The sequence below is a fragment of the Sceloporus undulatus genome, chromosome 6, assembly GCF_019175285.1.
Source record: "Sceloporus undulatus isolate JIND9_A2432 ecotype Alabama chromosome 6, SceUnd_v1.1, whole genome shotgun sequence".
Classification (NCBI taxonomy): Eukaryota; Metazoa; Chordata; class Lepidosauria; order Squamata; family Phrynosomatidae; genus Sceloporus; species Sceloporus undulatus.
The window spans coordinates 132215297-132231968 of NC_056527.1; the positions used below are offsets into that span (position 1 = coordinate 132215297).

At 44.1% G+C, this 16672-nt stretch overlaps 1 protein-coding gene across 1 annotated transcript in view; it reads left to right on the plus strand.

Annotated features, from left to right (window-relative positions):
- Positions 1-16672, plus strand: part of ZBTB16 (zinc finger and BTB domain containing 16) — a 165604-nt gene that overhangs the window by 73285 nt on the left and 75647 nt on the right.

Genomic DNA, 16672 nt, shown 5'->3' on the forward strand with positions numbered 1-16672 from the left:
TGCCTGGCAAATTTAATGGCATTTTAGATTTGGAAGGGACCACAAGGTCCGTCCATCCAACCCCTTGCCATATAGGAATTCAAAATTGAAACACTCGTGGGAGATGGACCCCAACCTCTTTTTAAAGACCTTCAAAGTCCTATGACTTTTGATTCCACTTTCAAACAGTTCTTCCTGGTGGAATCTTCCACATAATTTGAATCCATTGCTCCATGTCCTAGTCTCTGGACCCACAGAAACCAAGCTGCCCTCATCTTCGACATGGTGTCCCTTCAAATAGTTAAAGATGGCACTCATGCCACCTCTCCGTCTTCTCTTTTGCAAGCTAAACATCCCCAGTTCCCTCAGTTGTTCCTCAACAGGCTTCATTTCTAGATGGTTGACCATCTTGGTCACCCTCTTGTAGACATGTTCCAATGTGTCAATATGCTTCCTGATTTCTAGTGTCCAGAACTGGGCACAATGTTCTCAGAACTGGACCAAATATTCTCAGATTATAATCCAGTTTCTATATAGTTAATCCGTTAGGCTATCCATTTCTAGGTCTCTGGAGGTCTTTCGAACGATTCCCAAAGGTTGCCCCTGCCTCCAATCATAGATTTTGAATTCCACACACTCGATTGCTGTTCGATTCTGTCTATCACCTCCAGAATTTATAGGCATTTCTTCATGCTCTCTACGCCACCTTCTTTGACAGCGGTGCATTTTGCATTTTCATATGTGTTGTGAATACTCGATTCGCTATGTTTGAGCCTCAACCGAAGTTTCATTAGTAAAACACTTGCAGAATTAGGCACTCACTACCTTTAATGAATCTCACTATTGGGTTCAAATTATTATGCAGGCCCATTTTAATTAAATGTCTATAGAAGGGCTGGGATGCTAAGCTGGGGAGAAAACCTGAAACACAGCAAGCTTATTTCATTGCAAGATTCTTTGCACAGGTTGCTCCATGCACAACCAACCTGCTTTTTGTATTATTTAAATATTTCACACCTGCCCTGTGTCAACAGATCTCAGGGCAAGAAACTACCAGGGGGAAAGCTGACATAAGACCATAAGAGACAGGAATCACCACCACCCCAAACTGGTATAAAGTCGTCATATGTATGTCAGCTACAAGATCCCTTTGCAGACTGATTTTACAGACTAACATGGCTATACCTTTGAATCCTCTGTGTGCATGTGTATCTTTTGAACCGTCCAATAACATCCATTTATTACAAAATGAGTCTCGCCTGCCAATATCCCCCTAGCCGTGTCCGAAAGCAGCGTGTCGGTGGTCGGGGGTGGCTGGGAGGCCATGTATCCAAGCGTGCATCTCAGCTGTGTTTTCCCCCTCTGCCTTCCTCCTCTTCCATCCCCTTCTCTGGCACACGCTGCCTCTGTTTGTTGTTGTCATTCTGGCCCTCCGCCAGCGGCACGGCTGGCTGGCTGCCGGCTTTGCGGGTACAGTATGTACAGTGAACAGCGAGCCAAGTTTGTCATCGTGAAATATTAATATATTTCTCTCTCTCTCCTTTCCTGCCTGCCTGGGAGAGAGGGAGAGGGAGGGAGGAGATGCTTAGATGCTCAAAAACAGCCGTGTTGAATTCCAGCCGCGCTCTTGTTTATGAAAACACCGTCTCCTTCGCTCACCCTCTGTACAGATTTTTTAAATGTTACTCTCTCTTCCCCTCCTCTGTCCATGGGCTGTTTATTCTACTATTGCCCCAATGCATAAACACACATACACATTTATACAGCCTCCAGGGCAAGGGGTGTATCAGGAGTGGAGAGAAATGAAGATATTGCCCTCCAAATAAAAATAATGCTGTGGGGCCCCCAACCCACCCACAAAATGTTCCTTTGGTCTCCAAATTTCTAGCATTGCAAGAATTTACTGGAACATTTACAAATAGAAATTAAGTGACCAAAATGAAGAGAGAAGAGGAAATGAAACCATTGGGCTGCCCAAATAAGAATTACAATGAGAATGCACCAAGCAGAAGAGTTTTGGGTATGAAGAATTTAAAATGTCTCACTCTCTGCAATGCTATAAAGCTGGGGAGAGGCATAGATCCCAATTTGCACAGATCTCAATACCTATATTTATTTATTAAAAAATATCCTCTCTTATGCCTAAATACTGTGTTTGGATGTTTAAATATTTCTTCTGATTTTTTTAACATTGGTTTAATGGGTTCTTTCCCTTCTCCAAAATAATAATAATAATAATTTTGGATGAATCTCCCTTTCAAAGTATTTTGAATTTTGGATTTCTGGATAAGGGAGACTCAGCCTGTATGTATATATTAATGGATGAATTATAAACCCAGATGGGAGAACCAGCATTTATCGTAGTTTGAATGTTGGCTCTGGAGACCAAGACTCAATCCTTGGACAAGTCACACTCTCTCAGCTTCCTCAGGGGACAGCAATGGCAAATCTCTTCTGAACAAATCTTGCCAAAAAAAACCCTGTGAAAGCTTTGCTTTAGGATCGCCATGAGCTGGAAATGACTTGAAGGCAGACAACAGCAACAGCAACAACAACAAACTGATACCTATTAAATAACAAGATTGATCAGGCCAGTCCTGTTTGGCACATGGGCTATTAAAGTCAGCACACTGTCATTAGAAGTGTTTGCAGGGTGTGTGTGCATCGGGAGGGGTTGTGTGCACATGGATCAATGTTTGTCTTTGTAATGTGCAGTTGAGTGTGCCGCTCTCTGTCTCAAGCCTTCTTCTCTTGAGACTTGGGCGGCCACATCCATGGGCTGAAGCATGCAAGCAAACCTGCCCTGAAACTGCCCATCTCCATTGGATCCATTTCTGAGTGGGATTCTGGGGATGTCTCCATAGAGCAGCCTGTTAAACGTTCCCTTTGGGAGAGTACTTGGTTCAGTCTTGGCTTCTGGTTCTTCTCTTATTTCTGGTTTAGCAGTGACTATGAATTTTCCAAATGAACAGAGAGTAGTAGGTAGCATCTAGAACAGAGGTATGGAGAAAATTGTGGCCCAGGGTCAACATGCAACCCCAGGGCCATTTTGTGTCCCACACAATTCAGCTTCTTGGTTCACATCCTGTTGGACAAAATGGCATAAAATTGTCTCAATAAGTCCAAAACCCCAATGCTTGTGCCCCCTCCATTGACTCCTAGGGGATATTGGGGGACATTGGAGGACAAAAAAGATTTTGCAGAAGCTACAAGTGTGGTGGCCAGCAGAGCCAAAGGGGTGCCATTTTATTATGCCATTGTTTATAATGGGTCTTAAGTAGCCACAGATTTTTGTATCCATGGGTGATCCTGGAACCAAACTCCTGCCAAGGACAGCAAGGGCCAAGTGTATCCTAAATACCTCAAAACACCAGATCCTGTCTGATCTTGGAAGCTAAGCAGGATCAGCCCTGGTTAGTACTTGGACAAGAGACCATCAAGGAATCCTGGGTGCCTTTGGATGCATTTCAGAGAAAGGAACTGGCAAAATCACCTCTGACGATTCCTTGTCTAAGAAAATCCTATGAAATTCATGGGATTACCAAAGTTGACAGATGACTTAAAGGCACATACATACACATCAAAGAGAATCCAGTCCTAGATCTCCCCCACCCCATTGATCCCACCTCTCCTGAACCTGGTACTGAATGCCATGACACCTGTGAACGCTCCATTCAGCTATCTCAATGCAGAAGCAGCTGTGGGCTTTAAAGTCAGTGGAGCAGTGTCTTCTGTATGTACTTTAAAATTGCTACCCAAGGATAGGCTAAAACATGGAATAAATTCACTACCCCACTGAAATGGAAACCACCTGATACCAAAATATCAAAATGACTGCTCTGCTAAGCATTATTTTTGGTGGACTCCAGTTTGTTGTCAGGTGTACTTCCAAATGCTATCCTCCTGGCCTTGTGATAATCTTATTTTGAAAGGAAAACGGCTGCATGGATAGTGTATTCACCATCCATTTGTGATTATGATTTGGCCATATCAGCCAGAGTTTTGCTGTATCAGAGACCAAGCTGTGGAGATGTCCACAGACATTGTCCTCTGCTTGATCCCTCAAGTGATCTGCTAGAGCAGAACCCCACAGCAGATCTTCTCTTTAACAACATGAATGAGAAACCTCCAAGATGTTTTGGCTTCAACAGCCTTGCTCAGATCTTGCAAACCCGGCACAATAATGTCTTCCTTCATTTGAGCTCCTCCACCTGTAAAGTGGTCTTCCTCTTTGCCTACTGCCTTCCACTTTACCAAACATTGTCATATTTTCGAATGAGTCACCTCATCTCATGGTGTGTCCAAAGTAGCCTCGATTTAGTCAAGTTGGCTTCTTGGGAAGGTTCAGGCTTGCTTTGTTCTAGGGCTCCTTGACTTGCCTTTTTGGTGGTCCATGGCACAGCTTTGCTGGAGTATTGGGCAGTAGTAGTTATGTGGGGTGTGTAAGAAAGAGACACTGTTGGAAGATCTCGCTCTTGTTAGTACTGCACAGAAGGAGGCCTTAGTAAACCACTTCTGAATGACTTTTACCATGAAAAACCCACGATGAGACTTGCTTGAACCCTCTGTGGAATCAGTTTCCTCTGTCTTTCTTCTCTGTGGTTGCTCAGCATGTCACCTGCCTCTCCTGCTTCACTTCTCAATTCACATGGATGCCTTTTAGGGCAGCATATTTTTACTGTCCAGAAAAACATCTCTTTTTTCCCCCACCTCCTTCCCAATTCCTGCTATAGGAATGAAAGTGTGTGTCTCCATTTAACAGAAAAAGCAAACAACTGAAAAAATGTGTCCCTCTTTCTTGGCCAGCTGTTTGCTCAGCCAGTGGCTTTGGAGCAATGTGCTCCATGCATAGCACTGGCTTCTTCATTTTTGGAAGGCAGATTAGCCATCATCACGAGCTCCTCAGGCATGGCACAAAGGGCGGAAACCGTCTTGGGAAATGGACCCGGCGAAAGGAACGAGTGGAGAAATGCCTTGGAACAACGCCACCCTCCAGCACCCTTGTTGTATTCTTGTTTTTACGTCTCCAGTTTGCGTAGGCGTGTTTTTCTCATGGCCATGTTTATAGCGGTGGTTTCGTGTACGCTCGGAGTAATTATAGCTATCCAAAGTGCATACACACACACACGCACACACGAGCACACACACACACACAGATACATGTATACACCTGTTTGTTTATTAACCAGGACACATGACACACAGAGTACTTTATCTACTAAAAAATGATTGCTTGCAAGCGAATCGTGGGCAGGTAGCTATGCTGGATATAAAAATCTGGCCACACTTTTTAGCTGAAAAAGTTCACTTTCAGTGGCTAAATTGTACCCTTTGGTCCAGTAGAGAGGGACTTTGGACTCTGGGGTCCTCCTAGGGCCCAATCTGGGCATTGCCCCTTATTTATATTGGTTTCCTTCTCTGTTTATTTCCCATGTTTTATACATCACCTCACACTGCGTTCTAAAAATTGCAATGCCTCTCCTAAGACTTAGTTACTAGCTCAGCTGCAAAGAGAGCCAGTGTGGTGCAATGGTTTGAGTGCTGGATTATGACCCTGGAGACCAGGATTCGAATCCCCACTCAGCCCACCGCGAGACCTTGGACAAGTCACTCTCTCTCAGCCTCAAAGGAAGGCAATGGCAAAGCTCCTCTGGATAGATCTTGCCAGGTAAACCCTGTGATCAGGTCACCAGAAGTCATAAATGACTCGAAGGTGCACAGGAACAACAAAGAAGTATAGCTGATATTCACCTTTGTCTCTTTTCAAATGGGATCCTCTAGCCCTTTGCATCCTGTGTCTCTGTTGCTGTCAGCGAGGGATGCAATTCTCCATTAATTTCATTCTTGAAGGAAGCAACAGGACATTCTTAGCCATTTCCTCCCTGCTGCGAGAAAGTCTTCAAAAACTGCCATTTTTAAGACTATTCATGGTATAGGGTTATTTTGCACAAAATTTGTATGTGACATTTTTGCACAGGAATCAGCAAACACTGCAAAAACTTCCACCAGTCTAGTGTTCTTCTTGCCAGGGTTTCCTGATGCTCAAAAAATGTGCTTTTGGACCATTTTTTAAAATTTATTGCCAAATATTCTTCCCTACTGCCATCATCCCCAGAACAAGCCCTTTGCCAAGTTTGTTGCTGTTGTTGTGTGTCTTCAAGTCATTTCTGACTTATGGACACCCTAAGGCGAACCTATCATGGGGTTTTATTGGCAAGATTTGTTCAGAGGAGGCTTGCCATGGCCTTCCCCTGAGGCTGAGAGAGTGTGGCTTGCCCAAGGTCACCCAAGGGGTTCCATGGCAAGGCATTGAACCTGATCTCCAGAGTCTTAACACTCAAACCACTACACCACACTGATCCCAGGTGTTGTTGTTGTGTGCCTTTGTGTTGTGTCTGACTAATGGCAATCCAAAGGGGAACCTATCATGGGGTTTTCTTGGCAAGATTGGTGCAGAGGAGGTTTGCCATGGCCTTTCCCTGAGGCTGAGAGAGTGTGACTCACCCAAGGTGGGTTTCCATGGCCGAGTTGGGAATCGAACTCTAGTCTCCAGAGTCCAACACAAACTGCTAGGCCATGCCGGCTCTCCCTTTGCTTTACAATTTTTAACGAGTTACCTCTTTCCTTTTAAGAGGCAAAGGGAATTGTGTTCTGGTTGTTTTGTGTGCCTTCCTCCTGCTGCTGCTTCTCTGCCTTCCCCTTCCCCTCCTCCTCCTCTTTGCAGTCTTGAATTTTGGCCAGTGTCCCGAATTTATTCCCAGAGTGATGTCATGGGCTTGCTGGCGGGTCTGGATGTTCTGCCAGCATTCCAGAGAGTTTATGATCACTGGCAGATGCGCATCCAAGAACACACTGTACCCAGAGCAGAAATTAATGCAGGCTTGAATGCCGTCCAAGCCTCAAACACGGGGCGAGGAGGCAGAGGAAAGGAAAACACAAACTGTTTAATGCTGTTTATAAATTATACACTTGCCGATGAAAAATACATTTCTTTCTTTCGCCGACAACCGCCGCCTCCTCGCTCCTTCTCCTTCTCCTTCTGTTTTTGCTGCCCGGCTTTGAGAGTTTAAGCTGGAATAATATGGTTTCACTTTGAGCTCCTGTTCTGGCAAGAAGACCCTCTTAGTTCCTACATCAGATTCACATGCAGTCTGTTTCTCTTCTTTCATCCCAGTTGCTACCTAGACTTTACCTAACACTCTCTCTCTCTCTCTCTATATATATATATATATATATATATATATATATTTCTGGCTGTGCATTCGCACTTCAGAAATAATCCGGTTTGACACCACTTTAACTGCCCTGGGTCCATGCTAGGGGAATTCTGGGGAACAAAGCACCAGAGTTCTCTGACAGAGAAGGCTAAATGTCTTCCAAAACTACAAATCCTAGAATTTCTAGGATTTGCAGGATGGAGCCTTGGCATTTAAAGTGGTGTCAAACTGCATTACTTCTGCAGTGCGGATGCAGCCTTTGTCATAGTTTTGGAGTGGGTTGGGTTTTTTTTAAGCTGCTTTCCTTTCTTCAACCCTCCAAATTTAACTGCAGGGCTCAAATCCATTTGAAAGCCAGCACCTCAACATCCTAGTTGCTTCTCCTCTAATGTTACTTTGCTTCTAAAGGTGTGGGTCCCTTCTCTTCCAACCAGTTCTTGAGTGCATATACCCTGTAGAAATAATGCAGTCTGACACTACTTAAAGTGATGTAGGTCATTCCTATGGGATCCTGGGATTTGTAGTTTGTAATAGTTACCAAATTCCAAGATTCTTCAGGACAGCACCATTGCAGCTCAAGTGGCGTCAAATGGCATTATTCCTATAGTGCAGATGCAGCCTTTTTCTAAGTTCCTAGTCCTTTGCAAAGGGAGGACGATCCAAGTTTAGCAGAGGTCACTGGACCCCCCCCCCCCCAAATTTCAACCCTTCCCCATACCCCACTTCTTGGGAGAGGAAAGGAAATGCAGACGCCTTTGTGACAATGAGCTGATATATTATTCCCAACCTCTTGATTTTGCCATCCCTCCCGCAAACCCATCTACCATTTCAAATCACACCATTTGACAAATGCACTCTCCGCTTTTTCACATCTTATTTGCATGGCCTTTGCATTCTCTTTTCCCATCCGACCCACCCCTCCTGCAACAACCCAACACAGAGCAAAACAAACAAACAAACAAACAAAATCCAACCTGACCCCCTCCCAAACCCTCCTCCCTCTCCCCCCAAAAACACAAAACCCTGCTAATGTTTATCATTTGCCCAACAGGCTCGACAGATTCCTGCTTCCCATCGTGCGTCTGGGCTTTAAAGCCCCCTCGTTGCTAAGTAGCAACCTCCCCTGTACTGTAATGGGCTGATTGTGTATTCTGTTCAGCGCTGGATCTTATTTTTGTATGCAAGGCAAAGTGTTTTGATGGAAGACGATTGCAGGAGTGTCTGGAGGCTGTTTGGGAGTTTTATAGGCCGTACAGTACACCGTGTGCCTTCTGAAACGGAACACAGGCTGTTGAATTTTGGATAGGGTTTGTCATTTTTTCCCCTCTGAGCTCAAGCTGTCGGAAGGAACATTACTTTGAGGGTGGAGGAGGGAGGGTTATGCAATGGTTTTGCTTTATGCCCCCCCACCAGGTTTTTTTTCCAGGGGGTGTCAGGCTAAACCAAAAATAATACACGGACCTAAAATAGATTTTGATTCCACCTCCCTCTTGGTTTTGTCTCACTCCATCCCCCTGCTATGATTATGATCTGTGAAACACAACCGTTGTATTTTACATGGAAGCCGGTCATAGTCTTGACATTTGGACTTTCTTCGTTCCTTGCCTGCAACTCCAAAGACTGGTCTTCTTGCTTTCTAACATACCTTCATCTTTTCCCATCCCATTTGGGGGAGGGGGGGTAGTTTGTTGAAAGATGCTGTGTGTGTGTGTGTGTGTGTGTGTAAGTGTATGCATGTGCACCTCACACTCTTGTTAGTCAGTCTGGAGGAAATCAAGAGGCAAAATTGATGTCTCCGCCACACACCATACAAGCTCTCAACCTCCCTTCCTGGCTTCTTGTGGAGAGGAAGGAAGGGAGAGTGAGAGTCAGAAGCCATATTATTGGTGATGACTCAGTGTTTGTCTAGCATGGAACCATGTGTGACTCCATCAGAATAAGATTGGAGCACAGCATCATAGCCATGTAAGCAGGTGAGACCAAGCTGCTCCATAGAAGAACCATAGGGCTTGACCATCCAAGGTCCAGGGTCTAATGACCAGGAAAGCCCTGACTCTGATCTCAATTGTACCATGAGGTCACTAAGACAAGGTGGGTCTCCATCTCTCATTTTCAGCCTCCATCCCTCCCAAGAAAGCAATCCTGTTAGCATTGGCTTAAATGCATAAAGGAATTGCCAAGGTGCTACTCCGTAGCATCACTAAGTATGGACTACACTGGGTGACACCATCAGAAGGCAAAGAGATCTTGTAGCCCCTTTGAGACTAAGTGAAATAAAGAAGTTGGTAGCATGGACTTTCATAGACTACTTCCTCAGATGCATGCAAGTCTACAGAAGCTCATGCTACCAACGTCTTTCTACAATATCCCTCTACCTCTGATGGTGAGAGCACTGAGTGGCACCTTGGCAATTGCATAAAACATTATACATACAAGTTTTAAGACTACCTCTAGACTGGGATGCTGTTGGTTAGTCTCAACTAGAGCTGATTTGTTCAGTCAGTTGTTGAATGGTGAGTCAAGACCTTGGTAGAGCCAATGATCTACTTTAGTTGGGGTTAACAGCAGAGTTTAGGTCTTTATGTTCTGGACATTCAGAAGTAGCTAGAATAGTTCAAAATGCTCCAAGAAAATAAAAAAAAGTTACTATATCCAAGTTGTGTTTGTATTACAGGCCATTTTCTTGAAGCATTTTTAATTATTCTAGTTACTTCTGCATTTTTAACTATTCTAGTTACTTTTGAATGTCAAGAACATAAAGACCTAACTCTGCTGTTAACCCCAACTAGAGTGGATCATTGGCTCTACCAAGGTCTTGACCATTCAACAAGTGATTGAATGGTCAAGACCTTGAGATTCTCTGAATTTCCAGGCCAGTGGAGGGTTCTACAAGGTGTAGCTCAAAAAAGGAACTTTTCCAATCTCTGGGTACAAAGCACACCTAAATAATGTGGCCACGCTTCCGCCACCATAACAGTAACTAGAACACTTAGGAGATTATTACTTAGTCCACAAAAGGAGTGAGGTTATACCTCATCACACTACCATCGTAATGTAACTTAGTGATGTTTTTGTTACTGCACAAGAGGAGGTTCCCCACAAGTAACTTGTTGTTTTTACCCTGTTACCTCTATGATCTATCGATTGGAATAGTCCAGAGTGTTTTGAATGCCTAATCTTAAGCAAGAAAGCCAGCATGGTGTACTGCTTTGGGCATTGGACTATGACTCCAATGGAGTCCTATGGAATCCAGTTTGAATCTGGGCTTAGCCATGTAAACCCACTGGGGGACCTTGGCCAAGTCACACTATCTCACTCTCAGAAGATGTCAATGGCAAAACCCTTCTGAAGAAACTTGCCTAGAAAACCCAATGACAGGGTCACCATAAGTCAGAAATGATGGCACATGACACCAAATCCTAGCAAGTTGTTCTTCAAGAGAGGTAGATATTAATAACAATATTTCTTGGTGGGTAGGTAGACCTTTCTTTCAAAGTTGCAAGTCCAGGAGAAGAAATTCTAGGCCTTTAATGGTCCTCTCTGGACTATCTACTAGTGCGGGCCATTAAACATAAAGTGAAACCTCAGACCCAAAACTCTCTTGCCCAACGTTCATGTCCAGTTTTGGGGTCCCATCCTCCAACTCTACCAAACAACGGCGACGATCTCCATGTGCTCCTATGTGCTTTGGCTTCAGGGAGACCGAGCTTAGGATCTTCAGGATGTTAAACTGTAAGAAACGATGTCTGTCTTGGGTGAAATCCGGATGCGGAGCAGAGGGACTGGTAGGGCGACAGCGAGAGACAGAGAACAAACCCAACACACTTTTTTTCTTTTTCTGGGCAAGAGAAGCAAAGGAGGGAATGGGGGTAGAGAACAGGCTAAATTTAAAATTGTAATTGGCTGACTTCCACAAGCTTGCGGGTGTTTTAATGACTCATAATAACTTCATTTAAAACCAGCTGAGCAGAAAATAGATTGGAGAGGAGCCTCGGGCCATTATGGATTTCTGTGGGTTTTTTTCTTTTCTCTCTCTCTCTCTCTCTCCTTTTCCTTTCCTCTTCCCCCTCCTTCTCCTTTTTCTTCTTCTTCTTTTCTTTTTGACATGCAGTTTTCGGGCAGCCGGCAAGGGCACTCCGAAGACTTGGCAGTTTCTCTCTCTTTCGGGTTGGTGGTCTGCCTGACAGAGATTGTATAGAATTTAGGGTTTTGTGTGTGCATTGTGTTGTGTTGCGTGTTTTTTTTTTTTAAGACTGATTAAAAATAGATGCCTTGAGGTATTATTTTAGCATCAGCGTGTGGGGAGAGGGATTTTTTCCTCTCTCTTTCTGCCTCTCTCTCTCTCTTTCAGTCTTTCTCTCTCTCCCTCTTTTCACTTTTGATGTGGTAAATGGAACATAAATAAAAATTGTTTTCGAAATGACTGAATTAATTAGGTAGTAAAGTGATGGCAGGGCATAAATTTGCATTGCCACATCATTCTCGACTTATTTCTTTCTTTTATTTTGCGAATCCATATTTGCTTTCACCTGCCCTCCCTCCCTCTCCCACCCTTTCCTCCTTATCAGTTTCAACACTCACATCATACGGATACAGGTCACGTTTTAAATTATTTTAAATCTTAATTGGTGGCACATGGGTTTCTCTGACTGGCAAGAGAAAAGGAACATGGGGCGGCTGAGACATTTCCGAGGATTGCAACGTCAGAAAATATGCCAGTTATGAAACTGTGGCCGGGGAGCGGAACGCGGCTCAGAGTTGTTGCCGGCTGTAACTCGACAACCGAGGGCCGGTGCCAAAAACGTGACTGTTCAGTGTCATGTCTCTCTAGATGTAAACAGGCTAAATATATTGGGGAAAGAAGAGGAAAGGAGAGAGTGTATTTGGACAAGTCTTTTTCCTCTGATTGCTTTCATGGCAAGGTCTCTATTTTCTACAAACAGAAGAGTTATCGGTATGATGGACACAAAGAGGAGCAATATGTGTGCATGTGTGAACACAATAACAAAATGGTGGCTATCCAGCCGGTGGGATGGGGAGTCTGAACTTAAAGAAACTGTCCAAGTTACCAAATCCTGTCCCATACATTTTGGCACTTTGACGACTACAATATGGACCCGGACCCTGCTAGTCCCAAATAGAGTAGACCCAGTGAATCAGTAGGGTTTACCTATCTATTGGCTTGTTGTCATGTGTCTTCAAGTCATTTCCAACTTACAGTGATCCTGAGGTGAACCTATAACAGGGGATTCTTGGCAAGAAATATTCAGGGGAGGTTTGCCCTTAGCTTCCTCTAAGGCTGAGAGAGTGTGACTTGCCCAAAGTCACCCGGCAGGCTTCAAGAATTGGACACTGGTCTCCCAGAGTCCTAGATGAATACTATTACTACTGCACCACGCTGACTCTCATGTGTTGACCCCAGGTCATCAGTTGATTTAATAGGTCTCCTCTAGTTGTGATTCACCCTTAGGATCCAAGCCATGGAATGGATTCACTGCCTTAGTGCTTAACATCTGCACCACTCTTGCCTTCGCTGCCATGAGCTCCATGGAATGGAGCAGGCCGCATCATGCCGACCAAGTTTCCCATGGTCAGATCTGAAGTACACACTGCACTGCTGTTTGCTTTTAGGACCATCAGGAGCTGAAATGTGTGGTCCATCTATCTCTGCAATGTCAACTCTAATGGGCAATGGCTCTTTAGAGGGTCTGGCAGAGAGAAGGATCTTCCTTCTCTAACCCCTGTTTGAGATTCTCTGAATCAGAGCTGGGGGGGGGGATACTATTTCTTTTTGGAATTATGCTTTTCAGAATCCCCCATCCAGTGACTGGGCCAACTGGGAAGGTCTGGAACTCCCCAAAAGACAAATAAATGGGTCTGAAAGCAAATGAAGCCTGAAGTTTCCCCAGAAGCCCAGTTGACTTTTGGACATTGGATTGTGGACACTCCTTGAGGTGATATGACTCATAAATACAATAACGCTCAGCTAAGTGTAAGGCAGTTAGACAAAGAAGAAGATCACATAATAGATGGATTGGCTCCGTCAAGCAAGCCATGGCTACTCTGAGTTTCCAAGACCTGAGCAGGACAATTGAGGACCAGGCCTCATGGAGGTATTTCCTTTGGAGGGTCACCAGAAGCCTAAGCAACTTGGCAAGAACTCCTAACAAGAACAACAGCAACAGCAGATGTCTTGATAGGATCAATCAAAAATCGTCTCACTGTTCTGCGTAGGAGGTTAATACGTGTTCCCTCACTCCTAAAACACAAAGTGTACTGCTTCAAGGCAGAGTCAAATATAGTCTTTACTTCTCTCAAACGCACCCGCTATTGACTTTTCTTAAAACTGGAGTGGATTAAATTCTTAGCCGGCAGCTCTTGCTCCTGTCAAAACCGGTACTGCCTTATTTGAAGGCCCTTGTCATCCCCCCCCCCTTTTTTTAAATCTTCCTTCTCATTATTCCTCCATTCTCCATCCCTTTCCCCATCCACCTCCCCATAAAACTTTACCACAGTTTGGAACAATCAAACGGGTACAGGAAAACCAGCTCTTACCGAATTGTAAAATGAGAGTAGGTTTGGAAAGTTAATGGGCCACCTCTTATCTAAGCTTGTAAGGGGGGAAATGGTTTATGGAGGGCATTTATGCACCACAGCAAAGGGTAGAAAAGCATCAAGATTGTGTTAGTGTTTGGACAGATGTTCTTTGGTGACCTTCTTGATAACATGGATGATAACTGAGGGTTGAAAAATTAGGATCATAGAATCATAGAGGATGGTTGGAAGCTTGCATAATCCTTTGGTGTCTCACATGGCTGGTCTTTGTTGAAAGAGGAATATGTTGGGTTCCTTTGAACAAAGCTTGCCCTGGACACCACAATCCAGTTGCACATGTTTTAATCATACTTACCTCTCCCTGGTGTGCTTTGACAACACCTCCATTGGGTGGTTTGAGCCCACATCTCTCTCCCGGCTCTCAAATTCAAATAGTTACATGGACGTTAATCACGGGGAGTGCGTTCTCAACATTAGCCATTTTCGGCTCCTCTATTGCAGCCCCCAATCTTGCCGTTTTCACAGGTGGCAATTTGGATGTCATTTTAAGTTGTCAGGTATGGCTTAATAATGTTAAGGTAATAATACAGTCGCAATCGCAGAGTACACAAGACTTCTTGCGTGGCCTAAAATGAAATTGGGGGACAAGTTAAAGAAAGCTCCGGCACACGAGAGACCTCCAGCATTGCTGCTTTGAATGTGAGCGAGTGCGCCTGAGCATCCTTCCTCGGGCCCCTTTCCAAAATGTCAGCCACAATCCTGTGTAACGTAACACCTCAATTACGGGGAGAAGAAGAGAAGGTGGAAATCAAAGCGAGAGGAAAACCAGCTCGGATCTTTACATCCAAGAGCCTGAGTGACAATTAAGGTTTTAGACACACCAAAGGCAATTGAGCGAGTGTCATTTTTAACCAGTTAGAACATTTTTACTACTTCCTAACCTCAGAAGGGCTACAAACTAGAAAGCCCCAGTGCTTCTCCTCAATAAAGTCATTAAACTGAATGGGGAGTGGAGAGTAGTATTTGTTGTCTAAAAATAGCAAAACTGTATTCTTGTGTTGCTGTTGTTTTGTGGGGCTGGAGGGGGGAGATAGACAAATCCCTTGATGGCTTTCCTGGCTGGTGCCCAGTGTAACCAGTTCCATATTTTGCAACCCTCTGGTTGTTTTGCAGACGATAGGAGCAGATGTGAAAGTCTTCTTCTATGAGGTTGGCGTAGACAGCTGGGAAGCTGATCAATGGTTTCTGTATTTTTCAGTAAAAAGCCCAGGGGAGGTGGAAGTGAATTTATACTTTCCACCCCACTTTAAACGCATGCAAAATAGGAAAGAGTTCAGAGAAGGATTTGTGGGTGTCCAGGTGCTAACCTTTTTTCTAGGAAAAATTGGCAGATGGAGTTCGGTGGTTTTATATTCAGAGTTAAAGGATACGTCCTACTTAAAATCAGAAGATCATATCCCTCCTAGACACACACACACATCTCTCCCTCCTTTTTGTCTTATTTTCTCTTCTGGAAGGATGAGAGAATGTCACTGAGAATCCTATTCATTAACCCCAACAAGAGTAAACCCATTGAATTGGCTGTAAAATAGGGGAGTTAACACATGATTAAATCCAATTGAATCAATGGCTCTACTGTATTCAGAGCAAACAGTAAGAGCTGGAATCTTGTAGGTTAGCCCCAGCTAAAGATGACCAGTTGGAGCAATTGGTGAATCAACAGAAAGATAAATCCATTTGGTTCAACGGTTCTCCTCTACTTGGGACTAACCAAGAACCATTTGCAAGAACCATTTTAACCAGCCTTCCTCCACCCTGGTGCACTTCAAATGTTTTGGGCCTGCCGTTCCCATCATTCTCAGTTTACGTGGCTGCCATTTTAGGGGAGGAGAATGATGGGAGTTGGTGGTTTGACACATCCCGAAGGTACCAGGAGTAAATGAGAGGTAAGCAAATCATTGGAGAGGTGTAATGGGAGAATGTAATCACATAGAAACAACTATACTTTGTCTTAGAGTTTGTAAGATGTAGTCATCTGGTGAGGTGACACATCATGAGGCTCCCTGTAGTTGTTCCACAGTTGTGGAGCATGTTAGTCTCACCCTAAACCTCATAAGTAACAAGATATGACAGATGCAGCCATGCTTGCACCTCTCTTGTTTTTTAGGGGTTGCATGGTTCTCCAAACACCCTAAAATGGGGGAGATATAGTATTTTATAGGAGAGGTAATACCCCAACAAATATGGTCACCAGGTCTAGTTTTGCACCTCCATGTTCATATTTCTGGCAGCTTCTGGTGGTTTCAGTCAAACCGAGTAGGGTTGGTTTGGTTCTTTGAGGTCCCTCTTTTTACCTGGATCATCAAAAAGACAAATTAATGAGTCCAAGATTAAATCAATTTTGAACTAGATGCCAGTATGACTAAACTGGAGCTATCATACTTGGGACACATCATGGGATGGCGTGACTCATTGAAAAAGAGGGTAATGCTTTGTCGAGCAGAAGATAGTAGAAAAAGAGGAAGACTACATTATAATTGAATTGACTTCAGTCAAGGAAACCATGGCTGTCCCGAAATTGCAAGATCCAAATAGGCTGTTGATGGGGGCTCTTGAAAGTGCCTCAGACACTTTTGTCATAAGTTGAAGCCAACTCGAGGGCATACAATAACAACAACAAGAAGAACAACAACAGCCACGCTTCGAGATACAACACAGCTTGGAGAGGTTGTGTTGTTGGATGTCAGCAAATGTTGATCAAAGACTAAAAAAACAGAAAAGAGCTGCAGTGATGAAAGCTGACAAGATAAGTCAACAGATCTGAAATGCAGTGCTGAGGAGAGTTCTGTGGATGCTATGGGCCACCAAAAAGACAAATCAGCAGACCAGAGACCAAAGCAAACTTGAACTCTCCTAAAGCC